Source organism: Protopterus annectens, chromosome 5.part0 (genome assembly GCF_019279795.1).
Source record: "Protopterus annectens isolate FY-2018-M chromosome 5.part0, PAN1.0, whole genome shotgun sequence".
NCBI classification, from domain to species: Eukaryota; Metazoa; Chordata; order Ceratodontiformes; family Protopteridae; genus Protopterus; species Protopterus annectens.
This window is the reverse complement of record NC_056735.1, coordinates 1195591436-1195609113: the sequence shown is the minus strand read 5'-3', so window position 1 is coordinate 1195609113 and position 17678 is coordinate 1195591436. Positions and strand designations below refer to the sequence as shown.

The 17678-nt window shown below is 42.7% G+C and overlaps 1 protein-coding gene across 1 annotated transcript in view; it reads right to left on the bottom strand.

Annotated features, from left to right (window-relative positions):
* Positions 1–17678, bottom strand: part of LOC122802337 (ras GTPase-activating protein 2-like) — a 1675609-nt gene that overhangs the window by 739055 nt on the left and 918876 nt on the right. The window lies entirely within an intron of this gene.

The following is a 17678-nucleotide window of genomic DNA, read 5'->3' as shown; positions in this document are numbered from 1 at the left end:
ACTCAACTTCTTCCAAACATCTTTCATCAACTCCCTTAAAGCCTAAAACCAGAACCCACTTAAAATACTACTTTTAGAAGAAGCTGTAAACTTTTTTAATAAGGTCTTTCTGGATACTCTAAATACTGTAGCCCCCATTTGATATAAAACAAAACATTCATGCTCAATGGCTTACAAAACCAAATAAACAAATTCTTCTCTCCAGAGACCAAGCCTGGAAAGAATGGTGTAAAAACAAAAACCAAGAAAATGAAATTACCTTTAACCAACCCGGTAATATAGCAAAGAAACTAATTAAAAATAAAAAAAAAAATGTTTTATACAACTATCAAGTCAAAAAAAAAAAAAAAAACAGCCCAAAAAATTCTGGAAATCTGTCTGTTCTATCTTTAATCCAGGGACCATACAAAACCCATCACCTTTCCCTGACAAAAACCCACAACAAACAGCTTGATAACCAAACTTGCCTTTGTGCCCAAACCCAAAGACCACCATAGAACTAAGTCCTGGGACCCTGCTGTGTAATTTGAATCTATTCTTAACTGACAACTATCTAACCAATCTAATGTGCATTAAATTCTCTACATAACTAATCTGAATATCCTTCACTGTCTTGTCTCTTACAATTAACGGCTTTAATTTTTAAACTCTCCTCTATCAGTGTGTGTAAATGTATGCATTGCTATAAACTGTTGTTCTTACAGCATATAATATGCTATTGTATAAAACCCTTAACTTTGTTTATTAATAATTAGTAAAATTGCATAAATATATTTTTTCACTTTTCGATTATTTTAAATAGTATCACTTTGTAATAACCTTTACTGTAACTGGAGCTTTTCTCCCAAGGCCTCCAGTGAAAATGGGTTTCTGACCAAGTGGAGTTTCCTAGTCAACAAATGTCAATAAATAAATTACCTCTGAGTCAAGGACTCCTGTTCAAACAACAATAATCTCTGTTTTTCATCATTTATACAGTTAAGGTCCTCAGTAAACAATGGTGTTCTGGCAATCACTTCTTCCTGAACAGCTGTCGACTTTCTGAACTGAGATTCTCACTCCCTCGGTGTGAAAACTTTAGGCCTAAGTATGTTCTTTTCAGCGAGATGTACCACCACTCAGACTCAACCCTTTCAGTGAACAAGAAGGGTGCCATTCTTTGTAGGGCTACAATGAAAATGCTCCAGTAAAATAAACACATAGCACTTTAGAGCTCCCTGTTACCATCCTCTCTTTTTCTTATCTTTATCCTCTTAGAAGGAATGTTTGCGCGTGTGTATACATATATATATATATATATATATATATATATATATATATATATATCTATATCTATATATCTATGTTGTGTCTTTCGGCTTTTCCCGGTTAGGGGTCGCCACAGCAGAACTCTGGTCCACTAGTGATTGGCAGTAGATTTTTACGTGCCGAGTTGCCGGCCCTGACGCACAACCTTCAACGAAGGTACGCCCATTCACGCAGGTCTCCACACAGAAGACGCTCTAGCTGAGAATCGAACAGGACGTCTTACTGTGAGGCGACAACGCTACCGCAGCACCACCACCGCATAAACACACACACACACACACGCACCTCTTTAAAAATAAAACCTTACCAGCTGTACTGCCATTTCCAATCAGTGGTGAGGTTCATGCTGCTTGTGATAGTCCTTACTTATCTGTGAATCCCTAATCTGCTATATTTATTCCTTTTTGACCTGTGGGCAAATTGACCAGAAATTGCCCATTTCAACAACAATCCAGAACACGGACATTCAGAAAGGTCAAGTATTTAGATACAATGAAATGTACATTACAAAAGTCATCCAAAAGGTCTCTGTGATGATGTCCAGGACCTGTTTGCTTAACCATGACTTCTTGTTAGTTTTTAGTGTATGAGCCATGCTTAAAGTTTGAGAGTCTGTAGGCCTCGGTGCAGTACCTTCCCCCTCTTCTGGGTCAAGAGGTCTGACATTAGGGGAAGCGGCTTTGGGGGCTGTTAGGTCAGACTGCATAGTAAGGGGTACCAATGCTGTCTGAGCCAATCTGGAGCGATGAGGATGGCCTTTGGTCTCTCTTCTCTTATTCTGATCAGAACCTTGGGAATAAGAGGCAGAGGAGGGTATGCGTAAACAAACCGGGAGCTCCAGGGGAAGGTCAAGGCATCCACATTCCATGCTAGGAGGGGATACTCCCTGGTACAAAACTTGTGCAGCTGGTGGTTGAGGTGCAAGGCAAAGAGGTCCACCTCTCGGGTCCCCCACTCTTGGGTGATTTGCAGAAAGATTTCTCTGGGGAGTTGCCATTTGTGGGGTTCCAGTAAATTTCTGCTTACGTGGTTTGCCAGTGTGTTGTTGATCCCTGTAAGTATTGGACAAGTAGGTGTAGCCCCATGGAGGTGGCTGTAAGCCACAGACTCATGGCTAACATGCACAAGGGGTAAGATTGGGTGCCCCTCTGCTTGTTGATGTACCACATTAATGTGGTGTTGTCTGTTTTTATAAGGAGGACTCCTGGCCTGAGATGGGGTTGGAAAGAAGTTAAAGCATTTCGTACTGCCATCATTTCTTTCTGTTCGATGTGCAAGTGAAGCTGCTGGGCATTCCAAAGGCCTTGGGCACATCTGCCTGCTAGGTGAGCGCCCCAAGCGATGTCTGAGGTGTCGGTGGTGATGGTCTGGCCAGAAGGGCAGAGGATGAAGGTAAGATCCTTGTTCATGGCACAGGCCTCTGCCCACCAGAGAAATTCATCCCTTATGCAAGGGATCAGTGGGAGAATGGTCTCTATGGACTGACACTGCTGACACCAAAGGTTCTTTAAGCACTAGTGAAGCTTTCTCATGTGAAGCCTGGTGAGAGGGATGAGAAGGATGCAATATGCCATGTATCGCAGGGCTTGCAGGAACATCCTCACAGTGAAGTGACTTCTGGAAGCCAGATGGGTGAAGTAGAGAGGCAGGAAGCTCTGCTTTTCTGGGGATAGGAAGGCCATTAGGGGTGTTGTGTCTAGCACAGCTCCTAGGAAAACAATTTTCCTTGTGGGGTTTTGCTTTGAATTTTTTTTCTCGTTGATGGTGAATCCTAGGGAAGTTAGGAGTTTTTTGACAAAGAGAAGATCCTGGAGCAACTTTCTTTGCTGTTCGCCTGAATGAGGTAGTCGTCCAGGTAAGGGTAAATCTGTATATCTCTCTGTCTGCAGAATGCTATAGTGGAAGCCAAGAATTTGGTGAATATTCTGGGAGCAGTGGATAAGCCAAAGGGCAGTGCAGAGAACTGAAAGTGCTGATTGCCTGCTCTGAAGTGCAGGAATTTTCTGCACAATTCCCTGATGGGGATGTGGAGGTAGGCATCTTTTAGGTCTAGTGTCACCAGCCAGGCATTTTGTGTAAGCATAGGTAGGAGCTGCTGCAAGGCTAGCATTTTGAATCTGGGGACCACCAAGAAGGTGTTCAGTTTGGATAGATCCAGGATGGGGTGCCAAGTGCCTTCTTTTCTGGGAACAAGGAACAGTCTGGAGTAAAAACCTTTTCTTGTTTGATCCGGAGGGACAGGTTCTACTGCCCCCTAGGATATTAGTGTTTTTACCTGTTTTATTCCTCTGCCCACTGGTTTGGGGGGAGGTCTGGGTACCCTCTTGGAACTGGGAGTTCGCTGAAGGAGAATCTGTATCCCTGAGAAATGATTTTTAATACCCATTGGTCCTTGAAGAGGGCGAGCCTTCTTCCTAGTTTTAGAGGAGTGAAAGGAGGGCAGAGGGGGGAGGGAGAGTCATTGTGAGTGCTTACCATAGAAGCTTGGCTTAGAACTCCCTGCCTTAGAGGTGGAAGTGATCCACTGTTTGCTTCTTTGCTGGCCCCGGGATAGGGGCCTGGATGTCCTGTCCCTGCGGGACTTACTTTGGCCTTGTCTGCTGGGTGCAGGGAAGGCCCAGTGCTTAGACGGGAAGTTCCTGCTGAATCTGGGTGGTTGAATTTGAAAGAATCTTATACTGTTTGCAAAGATGTTGCTTTGTATTCCATCTTTTTAAGAATCTCTTCTGCTTTTTCCCCAAACAGGTGTTCCTCATCTAGTGGTGCATCAATAAGATTAAACTTGACATGATCAAGGAGAGGTTGTTCCTTCAGCTATGCATGTCTTCTAATAATAGATCCTGTCACTGCTGCCCTGCTAGAGGCTTCTAGGGCATCATATCCACATTGTAATGAGTGCTTGGTCACTTGACAAGCAGAGTATAGTAATTCTGCCAGCTCTTTTGAGTTGGCACCATCAGAAGAGGTAGCAATCCAAAGTGTGTTGTTGACATTTTAACATATGGAACTGACAATTGAGTGCTCGGATAGTTAAGGTTGCAGAGGTGTATACTTTCTTACCCCATCTGTCTAGAGCTCGGGAGTCTGTCAGAAGGAAGAGGATTCTTGGCAGAACTAGTCTTAGCTCCTTTTGGTCCCTGTGTAATGACCTTAGGGTCTGCAGCAGGGTTCCTGTACAGGTATTTGTGAGACTCCAGTACTCTGTAATACCTGTCAGGTTTAGTTGGAGCAAGAGGCAGGGCATCAGGGGCTAAGCTGGATTCAAGGAAAACATCATCCACCACTTCAAGAATAGGTGGGATGGCCAGGGGTCTGTGCTAGGGCAGGGCCAGAAACTCTAAGTCATTTCTTTGACTGTGGGTAATCCTGAGATTCCCATTGAAAATATTCCCTGAGAGTGTGAAGGGTTTCCCTGAAGGAGAGGTCCTCTGGAGAGGAGGCAGAGGTGATGGATTCCTCTGCATCTGAATCCTCATAAACAGTTAAGGGATGCTGCTCCTCTTCAAAAGCAGAATAATCAGATTCCTCAGAGTCTTGGTCTGTCATAATTTCTGGAGAATGAAGGCTTTTCCTTTTTGGAGTCGGGGCTTGAGTACCTTGGATAAAGGAGATGAGATCTTCTGCCATGTTAAGAATTTGAGCTTGGGAAGGGGGAGCAGTAGCAAGATGGTAGTTAGAAGCAGATTTCCTAGGGGTGGCCTGGCTTCGAGGCCTGAGAGAATCCGGTCTCTGAGAAATGATAGTCGGAAGAGAAGATGTTGTTTTTTTATCTAGAATCAGTAGTGCGAACGACCTCCTCTGAAGCTGGTGCCTGTATCGCGGCTCCAGACCCAACCGAGGCAGAGACAGCCAAAGGCTCAGAAGACAAAGTGGATTTCTGCGGCATACCGGACTCCAAAAGGGTCTCGGCAGAGGCCTGCGTAGAAAGAGAGTTGGGCATCAGGGGCTGCGAAAGCGCCTCACTGAATTCCGGAGAACTGACGACTTGCTTAGCGGTAGCATGTCGGAAGGCTTAGCCTTATGTGGCCTGTCTCTTATCTTTACGTTTTTTCGGAATGTAGGCGTATTGTTGGCTGACAGATGACATATTGGAATTCGAAGATGGAATACGTAAATAACTGTCTACAAAAAGAGCTCTACGGTGAATGTTTCTCGCATTAAAGAGGGCACAGAACCGGCAATGAGGGAAGTCATGGTCTTGGCCTAAACAAGTGATGCAGTAAGAATGAAAGTCTCGGTGTTGGATCTGCTTTCCAAAGGCGAGACAACTACTAACTTTTTCGGACATCGGTTAGAGCAAGAAAAAAATGGTCCCCAATGGGGTACTTAGCTTTAGATGTTTTCTGCTGAAATTCGACTTCTGGTAGCGACTGACCAGCACTCGTGCGAACTGCTTCTGCTACGGGCTCCATGGCAAGAAAGACTGATGCAATGACATCAGCTGCCTTGCTTTATAGTACTGACGACCTGACATCAGACTACAGGCAACAGCAACCGGCGCATAAAAACAATGACTCTGGTATTCGAGCTGGCTGAGGGCTACCACAGCAGGGATAACCCACAGGTGATGACTGCAACAGTGAAACACAAAGAACATCAGTAGTTAAAACTGCCAGTATCACTTTTTTTTTTTTGCAATAAAAGATGGAGAGGAAGCAGTTATGACAGGAGTGTTCAGGATGCTACAAGGATTCAGTAAAAGAGTGGAGCTGAAACACCGATGGAGGATGAACCATCAGTTCCAACTGGAGAGCACTCACTTTAACCAAGACCTGAGAAAATATATTTTTTCTCAGAACAGTGATGTGATCCCTTTGAATAAGCAATTTGGAAGTGCTGAGTTCACAGCCGTGTAATGAGATGTCTGGAGAAAGCTGGAAAAACTGTTGGGCAAATCATGTTGTGAGGAACTGGCAAGCTAAGCACTCCTCAATTGTCAGAGTAGATACAGTGCGTCTCCTGCCATTACATTATGTAAGTTGAAAAAAGTCCAGTAAAATACAGCTTACTTTTTGGTCTTCAGGCAGCTTTTAAAAGTCGCTCAGTTTTAATGTGAAATGTTTTGTCAGCACTTTTTTGAACTCTACAAGCAGATCACATTTTTATATTTTCTGTCCTAAGCAGCTCAATTTACAAAGCTACCTTTCTTCAATGAGGAATTCTATAGCAGTATAATACTTAAGCTTTCAGTCTCCTTTCCAAGCCTGGTGGGTAGGTAGGTAGGCAGATATTTACTTACAGCAGTAAATGTAGTATCTAACACAAGTTATTGTAATTCCTGCTTGTGTACTACTGGGATATGACCTATACAAATGTCATACTACACATGCCATACTCTATTAGCTCTTTGAAACTGACAATCCTTTGGCCACACTTATTATTTAAGACGCTCAAAGGATGAAAACTATCACTCTTTCAAAGGCCACGGAGTATAACAAAATCACAAACTGTATTATAGTGAATTGTGCATATTTTCTGTATGATATTGTTACTCCTGCTAGAATTAAAAAAATACAGTACTTGAGTAATCCTTAATACCATAGGTACATAAGTATGGTAGCAGGCAACCTCCAAATTGTTCACATTATGGACAGACTTCACAGAAATGTTGCATACTGTGTAGGGCTAATGTGTGGGGAAAAAATGTCCACTTCTCTATCTTATTCCCACTGCTTGGTACGATACACTCTGGCTGCTACCAGACCCTGAATTGGATAAAGTAGCTATAAGTGAACAGACGAGGTATCTAAACCTCTTCTGCAATATCACAGAGGATACTGCTGCTCTGGAACAGACTTCCCACCCACATAAAACAAGTTCACCCCAGTCCATATTCAAGTTCAACTTGGATGTATGGATAGGAAATAGAACATTTACCCCAAGCCTGCCCCATGTACTACTAATGGACAGAGGCAGGCTTTATCCCATGAATGAGTCCCCTTCAAGTCATCTATGGTATGATCCCAGTTATTCTCATTAGGGATAAACAATTGGATAGGTAAGGTCAATCTCTAACCAAATGGGATAGGTTAATTTGAGCACAAAAAGGGAATTGGCTTGGCTTAAAATGGCCTACACAGCTAGCCTAGTACTTACCTATGAGTGTGGAATCTTGCTCACCAAACTAGTTGTGATCCCACAAGCTAAACATCTGGAAAAGGCAGAAGCAATGCAACTGAAGCCCCACACAGAAACACAAGGCCTAGGCCATGAGACCACCAACATGGCTTTTAGAACAGTGCACAACACTATCAAAACTCTGCTTAATCTCACAAACTCTATTTTCAATTCAGTTGGAGAAAGTGTACTAATAAGTGGGGTGTACTAGGGACTCTCTCTCTTTTCTTCAATGCTTTAATGAACTCTCATACATACAGAAAATGCAGGATACTACCAATAAATGGTCATCAGGATCTAAAATTGCATATGGTGAGCAATCACAGCACATTAGTTACAATTTGACTCTATGCCTACCTATGCCTAAGAAGCAAAAATAGTCTTCAGGTTGACCTAAGTGAAACTGAAATAATGATGTTTGGCACCATAGCTTGGCTTGGCTTATCTTAACCAACCTGAAGAAAAGTGGTATTTTCCTGCATGAGGCAGAGAAATTGATCAATTATACAGTGCTTTAAATACCTGGGAGTATGGTTAGGTCCAGCTTTGAATTTCACAGCTTGTATCCTTGACTATAAGTAGGATACCCACAGTCCTTACAGCCTCGTGCCTATTTAAAATACTAAAACTAATACAGGAGAAGGAATAAAAGTATTTGTCAGAAACCTTAAAATAAAAATGGTCAACATAAAACAATGTGACCTTCATTCTAGGCATCTTTCACAGCTTGTTACCAGACTCTTCTTTTTTTTTAATTTCTCCAAATATTTTGGGTTTCTAAAACCATGACAGGAATGGACCCCATTCCTAAGTCAAAGTACAATTAAAGTTCATGAAATTAGTATTGTTTCACTCTGATGTCAGCCAAAGGTGCTCTTCGCAGCACCCGCAATGTGCTCAGTAATTACTCCTCCTGCAATTCGTACTGAGTTACATGTATTGGTAGCATATTTAAATAGGATTATAGACACTCTTTTACAAGACCCGTTGCTTCTACTACTATTGGAACTATCTGTGTATCTTTCATCCACACTGCTCTCATTTCTGTTTGCAAATCTTGATACTTTATGACTTTGTCTCTCTCTGTACAGAAGGCACTGTAATCACTGGGTGTGGCGATTTCAATGATCAATGCTACTTTTGTCTTCTTTTCTTGGACCACTATATCCAGTTTTCTAGCATCTATCTTTTGAACTGTTGGTAATGGATGATCCCATGTGATGTAGACACCATCACTTTCTATGATGCTTTGTGGCTCATGTTTCCAGTGTTTTTCAGCCACTTCAATACCATAATGTTTGCACAATCCCCAGTGCAACAGTCTCGCCACATTATTATGCCTTTCAGTATACAGTCCTTCTGCCATTAGTATGTTGCAATCAGCAATGAGGTGTGCAACCATTTCCAATTCTGTTTTACAAAACCTACATTTATCTGTTTCTCCAACAACGTGTACATAGCCCACTATCTTGTGCCACCAATTTTAACCTTTCATTTCTTGGTTTGAATTCACCTCTCTCCTTAACCATTCCTGATTTCACTCCTGATCTACATGAGGTTGTTCCAGAAGTGTTCTATACCTGCAACTATATTTATGTATTTTCCACATTTCTTGCCTCTCATCTGGTCCTTCACCTTATTTTCTTTCTTTTGTTTTTGGCACATTCATTTGCTGCCTGTTTTTTATTCACTTGTGGCTTAATTTCCATTCCTGCTTGATGGAGATATGCTTCTGCTAGCCTAAGCAGGGAAGTCATCTTAGATTTATCCTCCTAATGTTTTAAAACTTTCACTACATTTGGGTCTTGTGAGGTCAGCAGAAGTGTGGAGTCCCACAATTGAAGATCTGTACATGTAATCAATTTCAAGGAGGCCCATCCCTCCTCCTCCAGAACGGGGAACATATAATCATGGTATGCACTGATTTTTATAAATCATTTGGTAAGCATGAAGCACCCTTCTTGTTTTCTTATCTAATCTATCCAATACGTTTTGGGGCCAATCAGTCACTCCAAAACTGTAAGTTAGGACAGGAAGAGCAAACTGGTTTACAGCTTGGATTTTGTTCCTAGATGTCAATGCTGTTTTCAGGATTAATTTACGTCTTCTAAAGTACTCCTTACTAGTTTTATTCTTATTTGTTCATGTTTTGTTGATCCTTCATTCATCAATTCCCAAATATTTGTACATTCCCTCTTACTCAAGTTCTTCCAGTTAGGACATACAGGATTATGATCAGGTCTCCAATCATACCAGCTTATTATGTCTTCAAGACCTGCTGCCAAGAAATCTGCTATTCAGTATCAACCTTTGTTTATTGCATCCTATCCATTGTTTCAGATGTACAAGGCAACAAAAAAAGTCAGTGCTATGTTAAAATTGTCTAACTTCACAAGTGACCAAAATTTTTTTATTAAAGTCCATGTTTGTTTATGCTTACATCTGTGATGAAAAAGACTACTTTTCTACCAGTCTTGTCATAGTCTTTTGACCACAATATCTGTAGTTTAGCAATCTTTTGGAAAGGTGTGTGGGGGAGTGGTTAAGACACTACTTTTATGCTTTCGGGAGTTTCATTTCTTATTTGAACTTCAAGGCTTTCACCTTTTCAATGTGAAATGTTTGCAATGTCAAAGACTGCTGTATAAACAGCAAATTCAGATATTTATTCAGTACCGCTTACAAGTACAGCAAAGTATTGCAGCTCGTATGGAAATATTCAGGGTAAGCTGATGATGATGATGAACCCACAAGCTGACTTTCATATGAAATGTGCATCCCTTCCCAAACCAGATCTGCACATATGGCTCCTGTTTGGGCACCTGATTCTATTCCTGTATATGCTATGTCTACAGGTGAGCAGAACAGTGAAAGAATTGTGGTCAGTACTATGGCTACAGATGTTGGTTCCATGGAAACCAGTGCTGCAAATTGCTGTTACCTTATAGTCTTTATTAAAGGTACTAAACTATTTTAAGATGTCTGGACTTTATGTTTAATATGCAGCATGCAAAGTGATGATGGTTTCTCTTACAGAGTCTTTGCATCTGCTATGCTGAAGCAGTGGAAGTGTTCAATTGTGGTCCTCTGGCATCTTTCACACATTTTCATTTGCTGTTTGTGTATGGCTCGAGTGCATGGGAAAGGTGTGCTTCTTCAGTTAAATGAATGAACGAAGCTGGCAAATGCATTTAGAGAAAGACTTCATAATAAACTTGGTGAACAGGCAGCTGAAATTTGAGGCTGAGTAGCTCTTTAATTTCTTTTTCATGCTAAATCAAAGATCCTTCCTCTTCTAAATGGAATAAGTAAACCAAAAGAACTTGCTTAAAAAAACACAGATGGCTTATCTAAATATTACTTTCTTATTACAAAAAAAAAAAAACTGCAGACTGTTTTGGTAATCAAATGTACCATTTTTGTTACATTCATGTCAAGTCATGGGATGTTGCAGACTTGCTGCATAAAATTATAATACTGAGCATAAAAGTACAGTTGTGTAAAATCTTACCTTAACAACAAATGTCCCTCTCTTCATTGTTGCAGTATTCATAACCTAAGGGATCTCCTGACAAGGATAGCCCAATGTTCGCCCAGTATACCAAAGCAATTTAGTACTTATGGGCATAAAGGTTCCGTATGGATGCACACACTCAAAAGTGAAGAAGTCCCAGGAGGAACTGAATACCCCTATGGACAAGGAAACACATGCGCGTCCAGAAGGAGAAAAAGGAGAAGAACCCTTCAGCCAAAAGGGCAAGAAATAACAAGCTACAGCAGAGGGGGGGGGGGTAGGAGGGAGGGAGCGAATACTGCAACCATGAAGAGAAGGACATTGACTGTTGTGGTAAGATTTTGCACAACTGTACTATGTCCTTCCATATCACTGTTGCAGTATTCTTTGCAAAAAGGAGAGTATAAAAGCTCAAGAGGAAGCATGGGAGAAGAACAGCATGGAATAGCCCTCCAGAAACCCATGCAGGACAGCCCTGGCAAAGCCAGCTCTGGCCCTGGAAATGACATCTAAAGTGTAATGCTTAGTGAAAGTATGAACAGAAGACTAAGTAACAGTCTCAGTGATGGAACTGATATCCAGCCCCTTGAAAAAAAAGCACCACAAGAGGCAGCATCCCTGGTAGCATGAGCCTTTACTGATGAGGAAAGGCCTTTACCACGAAAAGAATAACAAAAGGAAATTGCCTTAGAAATCCAGGAAGAGATGGTTTGCCTAGAAACAGCCAAACACAAAGACCTGAAATGAAAGGAAACACAAAGCTCTTAGATGTGAATAACTTTAGTTTCAACCAAATGATATCGGAGCTGTCTAGGCAAACCCAAGGTGTGAAGAACCTTCTCACGGGCAGACTGCTGTGAAGGAAAAAAAGAAAGGAAGATGAACAGACTGATTAAGGGATAACTAACTGATCACCTTGGGCAAAAAAGAAAGGTTAGTACAAAGATACACCTTGTCTCTGTGGAAAATTAAGAAAGGAGGAACAGCCATGAAAGCCAGAAGTTCAGACACTCTCTTGGATGAAGTGAGAGCCAAAAGAACAATCTGCCAATGTCATTGTTGCAAGGAGGCTGAAGAAGCAGGCTTAAAAGGAGCCAGAGTCAATTTTTCAAGTACAAAACTAAAATCCCAGGAAGGCAGAATAGGCTTCCTGGGAGGCCTGATATGAAGGACACCTTTATGAATTTACTTGACCTCAAATCTAGAGGCCAGAGAGGAAGTCAAAGGCAGACAAGCAGAGATTGTTGACTGGTCAGCTTTAACTGAAAAATATGCTAATCCAGCATGGAGCAGATCACAAAAAATAAGAGAAAACCAGAGGACTCACTACAGATAGGTGATCCTGATGGTCACAGAGGCATCAGACAGAAAAGCCTTTCCTTTTGGACATACTGTATATGGGTTCCTGGCCTCCTGCAGAACCTGCAAGTACATCCTCAAAAAACAGGTATCTGAAAGGAATCAAAACCCTATCACCCACAGTGTCAGCTGAAGAGTGGGCAACTAAGGATGGATAAGAGACCTCTTTAACAGTGTGAGAATATCCACTTTTTGAGGTAACTTGTGGTGACTGTCTCTGGCCAAGAAAGAAAGGAGGAGGAACTCACTACTGTCGGAGCCAAAAGGAAGTCCAAGCAAAATTTTGGGAGAGTCCTGCCTGATCTTGTGCAAGAATCGTGGTAACAGAGTAAGGAGAGGGAAGGCGTACAGAAACATCCCCTTCCAAGGAAAAGACAGGGTGTCCACTTTCCAAGCCAAAGGACTTGGGACACTGGAACAGAATACAGGAAGTTGTCTTTACAGAGTGGGGGCAAAAAGATCTACCTGAGGAATACCCCACCGATAAATACTGTCCAAGAAAACATCATTGTCAAGCATCCATTTGTGAGCTTGTGCACTGGACCTTCTCAGAGTCTGCCACTGGATTGTGCTCCTAGGGAATTGTAAACAGCCTAAAGTGTCACCTGATACTGGACAGCTACATCCTAGACCTGAAAGTTAGTATTCACAGAAGATAGGACCTTGTACCCCCCTTCCTTGTTGACATACATTACTGTGGTACTGTCTGCCCAGGATAAAAGAGGGAATGAAAAGCCTGAACAGCTAGAAGCAAAGTTCTTATCTTTTTAATATTGATGCGGTCCGACCTCTGATGAAGAGGACAGAGACTCTGAACCTTGAGAGAGCCAATGGAGGCCCCCAACCCATCCCTTGTCTGAGGCATCAGTAAAGAGCTCATGAGTCAGTACTGGAGCCTGGAAAGGAAGCCCTGGGTTGAGAGAAAGTTGATTAATCCATCACTGAAGACTGAGCTTGAGACAAGGAAGGAACAGGGCTGGAAAGTCCAGAAGGTGGCAATGTTGGAGCCACACTGACTTGAGGTATCACTGAAGCTCTCTCAAGTGCAGCCAGGTCAGACGGCCTATGGGAATGATGGAAGCCATGAACATGAGGATACTGAGAAATTCCCTTATCATGACTGAAGCCAGAGGAAGAAGAGACTGAAAAAAGGCACTGAGACACATGGCCTTGGTGGCAGGCAGAGATGCCAACATGGGGATGGGCTGAAGCCTACAACCAAGGAAAATATGATCCTGAGACGGTGTCGGAGCTAATGTCTGAAAGTTTATGGTAAGCCCCAGACTCACACTCAGAAACAGTAAACTTGAGATCCTGAAGTAGAGCTTAGGGGGAAGAAGCTTGAACGAACAGATCTTCCAAGCTGGGAAAGATCTGAACTCCTCTCATCCTGCAAAAGGCAATAACATGAGTGATGCATTTGGTGAATACCCTTGAGGCAGGAGAGCAGCAAAGGGCAAAGCAAGAACTGAAAATGCAAGGAAGAAACAGAAAAACAAAAATTTCCTGAAAAGGGGATGGATGGGGATATGAAGGTAGTCATCCTCAAGATCCAGAAAGGCCTGAGGTAGAAGAGAGGGAAATAAAGTCTGAAGAGACAATATCTGAAAGAAAGGAATTTTGAGAAAAGTGTTGAGCTGGAAAAGATCCAGAACTGGTCTCCAAGTGCCCTCCTTTCTGGGAACCAAAAACATTCTGGAATAAAAACCCCTCCATACTTGGGCAAGAGGTACAGCTTGAATAGTGCCCTGAACCAAGAGAGAAGGCAGCAGTGCTGGGAAAAGAGGAAGTTGGTTCCCGAAGAGATGGAGGATGCCCAAAAAAGGAGGAAGGGATTTCCATACCACGAAACACCGTTGGCGGATAATGAACAGAAATCAAGAGTCTGTTGTGAATTTTAACCAATTTGGAAGAGACCAGGAAAGATGGATGGATAAGGTAACCTGGCTGAGAGAAAGGCGAAGCAAACTCTCAAATGGAACCAGGCTTATCCTGAAAAATAGATTTCTGAGTGGTAGGGGTTTGAGTAGACTTAACAGGAGGCACATGTCTAGAACCCTTTTTTCCCCCTTAGATGGAGAGTGAGACTGCCTACAAACAAAAGCTGATTTGGATGGGTACTGCCTCTGAAACAAAGGAAGAAGAGAAACAAAAATGTTTTTTCCCCTTAGATGGAGAGTGAGACTGCCTACAAACAAAAGCTGATTTGGATGGGTACTGCCTCTGAAACAAAGGAAGAAGAGAAACAAAAATGTTTTTTCCCCCTTAGATGGAGAGTGAGACTGCCTACAAACAAAAGCTGATTTGGATGGGTACTGCCTCTGAAACAAAGGAAGAAGAGAAACAAAAATGTTTTTTCCCCCTTAGATGGAGAGTGAGACTGCCTACAAACAAAAGCTGATTTGGATAGGTATTGCCTCTGAAACAAAGGAAGAAGAGAAACAAAAATGTTTTTCCCCCCTTAGATGGAGAGTGAGACTGCCTACAAACAAAAGCTGATTTGGACGGGTACTGCCTCTGAAACAAAGGAAGAAAAGAAACAAAAATGTTTTTTCCCCCTTAGATGGAGAGTGAGACTGCCTACAAACTAAAGCTGATTTGGATGGGTACTGCCTCTGAAACAAAGGAAGAAGAGAAACAAAAATGTTTTTTCCCCCTTAGATGGAGAGTGAGACTGCCTACAAACAAAAGCTGATTTGGATGGGTACTGCCTCTGAAACAAAGGAAGAAAAGAAACAAAAATGTTTTATCTCCTGTAAGGGTCTGACTTTATCCTGGAGAGAATTAAAAAGTTTAGCAGCCAGCAGCACCATGGAAAGGTGCTTGGTGTGACATCTGGAAAGAGGAAGGAGGACAAGGAGACCTGGTGGTGGAATGAAGAAGTACAGGAGAGTATACAGAGAAAGAGGTTGGTGAAGAAGAAGTGGGATTGTCAAAGAGATGAAGAAAGTAGACAAGAGTATAAGGAGATGAGGTGCATGGCAAAGAGAGAGGTGGCGAAGGCTAAGAATAAGGCGTATGAAGAGTTGTATAAAAGGTTGGACACTAAGGAGCGAGAAAAGGACCTGTACCAATTGGCTAGACAGACGGACCGAGCTAGTAAAGATGTGCAGCAGGTAAGGGTGATAAAGGATAATGAGGGAAACGTACTCATAAGCGAGGAGTGTGTGTTGAGCAGATGGAAAGAGTACTTTGATGGGTTGATGAATGAAGAGAATGAGAGGTAGAGAAGGCTGGATGATGTGCGGATAGTGAATCATGAAGGGCAGTGGATTAGCAAGGAGGAAGTAAGGATAGCTATGAAGAGGATGAAGAACGGAAAGGCTGTTGGTCCAGATGACATACCTGTGGAAGCATGGAGGTGTTTAGGTGAAATGGCAGTGGAGTTTTTAACTAGATTATTTAATGAAATCTTGGAAAGTGAGAGGATGCCTGAGGAATGGAGAAAGTGTTTTGGTACCGATTTTTAAGAATAAGGGTGATGTGCAGAGCTGTAGTAACTACAGAGGGATTAAACTGATCAGTCACAGCATGAAATTATGTGAAAGAGTAGTGGAAGCTAGGTTAAGAAGGGAGGTGATGATTAGTGATCAGCAGTATGGTTTAATGCCAGGAAAGAGCACTACAGATGCGATGTCTGCTCTGAGAGTGTTGATGGAGAAGTACAGAGAAGGTCAGAAGGAGTTGCATTGTGTCTTTGTGAATTTAGAGAAAGCATATGACAGGGTGCCTAGAGAGGAGTTCTGGTATTGTATGAGGAAGTCGGGAGTGTCAGAGAAGTATGTAAGAGTGGTACAGGATATGTACGAGGGTAGTGTGACAGCGGTGAGGTCTGCGGTGGGAGTGATGGATGCATTTAAGGTGGAGGTGGGATTACATCAAGGATCAGCTCTGAGCAGTTTCTTATTTGCAATAGTGATGGACAGGTTCACAGACGAGATCAGACAGGATCCCTGTGGCCTATGACTTTTGCAGATGACATTGTGATCTGAAGTGAGAGTAGGGAACAGGTGGAGGAGACCCTGGAGAGGTGGAGATATGCTCTAGAGAGAAGAGGAATGAAGGTCAGCAGGACTAAGACAGAATATATGTGTGTGAATGAGAGGGAGGATAGAGGAATGGTGAGGATGCAGGGAGTACAGGTGGTGAAGGTGGATGAGTTTAAGTGATTGGGATCAACAGTTCAGAGTAATAGTGAGTGTGGAAGACAGGTGAAGAAGAGAGTACAGGCAGGATGGAGTGGGTGGAGAAGAGTGTCAGGAGTGATTTGTGACAGGCGAGTACCAGTAAGAGTGAAAGGGAAGGTCTACAAGAGGGTAGTGAGACCAGCTATGTTATATGGGTTGGAGACAGTGGCATTGACAAAAAGGCAGGAGTCAGAGCTTGACGTGGCAGAGTTGAAGATTTGCACTGGGTGTGACGAGGATGGACAGGATTAAGAATAAGTATATTAGAGGCTCAGCCCAGGTTGGAAGGTTTGGAGACAAAGCCAGAGAGGCAAGATTACGTTGGTTTGGACATGTGCTGAGGAGGGATGCACAGTACATTGGGAAAAAGATGCTAAGGATGAAGCTGCCAGGTAACAGGAAAAGAGGGATGTCTAAGATAAGGCTTATGGATGTGGTGAGAGAGGACATGCAGGTGGTTGGTGTTGCAGAGCAAGATGCAGAGGACAGGACGAAATGGAAACAGTTGATCTGCTGTGGCGACCCCTAACGAGAGCAGCCAAAAGAAGAAGAAGAAGAAAAAGCAGCCGCCAGCAGCACCAAAAATACTTTTATTATTCAAAAGAGCATCCAACAGTTTGGCCTTAATGTCATCAGGCAAAGCCTGAAGACAAAGCCAAGAGTAATACTTCACAACTGAACCAAAGGCAGCAGCCCTACAGGAGGCAGCTGCATTTGACAGAGTGACAACCAACCTGAGAGGTAAAGACCAACAGCAAAAGGGCAGAAGCCTTCCCTCAGAGTCAGGAAGGTCAGAAATCACTTTGGCAACCTGAGAAGGAAAGGCCATAACATACCTGGTCAAACGAGTCTGGTAGTTGATGGCCCACAAGGATAAAGTGGCAGCAGTGTAAACATATTTGCCCAGCCTTTCCATAGCCCTACCATCCTTATCTGAAGGGATCAGCTTGGTAAAGGGCAACAGCTTGCAAGGCTTGTCAGAAGAGACGGACAACACAGGAGGGTCAGCAGAAGGGCATGTATAAAGAAATTTATATTCATCAGGCACCTTATAAAATCCATCAGGTTTCTTTGGTGCAGGGGGCTGAGAAATTATCTAGCAGGGTAGCCAGAAGACTTAGACTCCATCTGGAGGAACTCATAATACTTTTTCTGAATGAGGATGTGTGAGAAGTCAGCTCCATGCTGGCTTT